This window comes from Sus scrofa, chromosome 2, assembly GCF_054392235.1.
Source record: "Sus scrofa isolate SSC_HxYL_T2T_F1_AM1 chromosome 2, Sscrofa_HxYL_maternal_Yorkshire_Landrace_v2.0, whole genome shotgun sequence".
Lineage (NCBI taxonomy): Eukaryota > Metazoa > Chordata > Mammalia > Artiodactyla > Suidae > Sus > Sus scrofa.
In genome coordinates this window covers 65,773,074-65,775,586 of record NC_139384.1, presented here as the reverse complement: position 1 = coordinate 65,775,586, position 2,513 = coordinate 65,773,074, and the positions used below count along the sequence as shown (strand labels likewise).

Here is a 2,513-nt window from a genome sequence, read left to right as displayed (position 1 = left end):
TCTCCAAATGTCTGATGGTTTTAAGAGTGCCCCACAGGACAGTGGGTCAGTGAGTAGCTGGGGGGAGACTGTTTCCTTGAGAGGGACAGGTGGTTAGCAGTCTGGAGGAGGCAGGGGTGGGAGAGGGCCAGGTGGGGGATGAAGCAGGGGAAGGTGGGGGCAGTAGACAGACCATTCCCTGCCTCCTTTATCTTGGCTGCCCCCTATATCCCTGGGCCTCAGCAGAAATCCCTCAGTGGGCCTGGGGGTGAGCAAGCTATGTGCCAATATCAAACAAAAGTTAAAAGGGTGAGAGAGTAGAAACATATTAGAATGTTAGCTGAGTCAGCCCACCTTCTCACTGTCGAGAAGAAGCCCATTGGAGACTGGCTGCCCAGGGAGCCTACGGGTGCACTCTGTTGTGGGTCCTGTTAGATGGTAGAGGTTTTGTATGTCAATGCTCAAACAAAACACTCCAGGGTGGGATTGATCTCAAGGTCAGGTCCAGGGACCAGACAATCTGGAGGGAATATGAGAGTAATCTGGGGGAATGAATGGACTGTGAATGAGTGGATGCACTGCAGAGAGCTGCAGCTCTGGCTGGGCATCTTTTACTGCCTCCCAGATTGATAAACCACAGGTTGTGATGATAGTGGCCCCCAAGGTTGGAGTTGGTGAGGGCATGTTTGGGGGTAGATATTGATGGGGAGATATGCCTGGGAGGCTCTGAAGACCTATCCTGCCAGGCAGAAGGACCCAGGAAGGCATTGGGAACTGTTTATGGGTCTGCTGGGCCACCCCCATCTCCACAGAGCCAGCTATAAGGAGTGAGTTGTGGCTGAATGTCTAACCTTTCTGCTGCTGGAAGTTCTGAATCTCTAGTGCAGCTTTGCATGGGAAGATCCAGAGGAGATTTAACACTTGCTCTTTCTAGGACAGCAGCCATTTCTTCTGTGTCTCCTTGAAAGCCTCATGATTCAGGCAATTTTCAATTACATGGAGGTAACTGCTGATGTTCTCCTTGTCTGGATGGGACATCAGCAGCTGGGTTCACAATTTGTTCTTCATCTCTGTAAACCAGCTGGGGATGTCTCCATCAGAGACAGGAACTAGGGCTGGCTCACTGCCATCAGCGGAAACCAGAGCATGTGGATGGAGGAAGCTCTCTGCAGCTAGAGGGTCCTTGGCCTCACTGCCCTTGTCTGTGCCAAGATGAGCCAAGGGAGGCTCAGCACCATACAGTGGAAGCTTCCTCTCCCCACTCCCTGCCCCCATCTTTGGCAGGAGGAGTGGTGGTGGTGGTAGTAGCCAGAGTGGCCTGGAAGACACTGTAGGCATTCATGAGGGTGATTATGATCTGCTTAAGCTCCTTCAGAACATTATGCAGATTTCCACCTTCCAGCACATCCTTCTCTAGGGATTTGAGGATGCTCTGCTTCTCATGCACCTCTGGATGTTCAAGACTATCTTAAGGCAGGCACCTTTAGTGACATTCTAGGACTCTGTGTGCTTCTCAGTCAGTGTCATCATCTCCTCATCACTCATCTGTGAGAAAAGGGCCACATACTTGTGCAGGTAGAGGCTCTTGAGCCACAGGGGCATGTCTTTCATGCCACTGCTATCCTCCTAGAATGTGTTCTAGCTGCAGCCCTGCTCCTTGGTCTGCTCACAACTAGAGGAGGCCACACTGCTGTGGGTTGAGAGGGATTCACAGTCAGTCATGGGGAACTAAGCCACTCACTGGAAGGCTGGGAGCTAATGGGGATGAACACTTCAGTGGGACATGGAGCACTTTAGTAGTCTTGGGCTTTGGGAGGAATTGACAGAAGTGACTTGTATTTGTGTTGTTCCCAATACTGTGAAGGTTGGAGGCAATGAGCTAGGTGGGTGGAATAGCACTTGTCAATTTTCCCTCATCCAGCCACCTCAGGATTCAGTCACAGCTCTGACCTTACAGACATCCATATAGTTATTTCACCCCACCAGCCAGGAGGACAACACAAGATCTAGAACCTTAGTCCAGCAAACACCCAACATAGAACAGAGCTCTATGTATCAGTGGGCACTAGTCCTAGGAAACCCAAGTGCCCCAGAGTCATGGGGCCTCATGAGCCATTCCCACCAACCAGCAGCCAGAAGCCCATGTACAGGGCAGGACCTGGCAAACAACTGGACCAGGGACCAGCCATGCATACCAGACCACCCACAGTATTCAGCTCACTTCAATAGAAGGACCCATGCAGCCCACATGAGGGCTCCTCTACAGTATATACTACTTATGACAAGAGGGGATTGTGCTGTTGGGATGCACAGGATATATCCTAAAAAAGGCCACTTCTCCAAGGTCTGAAAATAGAAATAACCTACCAAATAGATAGAAACAAAACAATTAGGCAAATGAGACAACAGGAGAATATATCCCAACTGTAGGAACAAGATCAAATCCCAGAAGAACTAAGTGAATTGGAGGTATGAAATCCACCCAATAAACTGTTGAAAGTAATGATCATGAAGATGTTCAAACACTTGGGAAA

The 2,513-nt window shown here is 49.9% G+C and overlaps 1 pseudogene; it reads right to left on the bottom strand.

Moving 5' to 3' along the window:
* Positions 1 to 440: 440 nt before the first annotated feature.
* Positions 441 to 2,168, bottom strand: LOC100516064 (protein Smaug homolog 2 pseudogene; annotated as a pseudogene).
* Between the last annotated feature and the right edge of the window lie 345 nt (positions 2,169 to 2,513).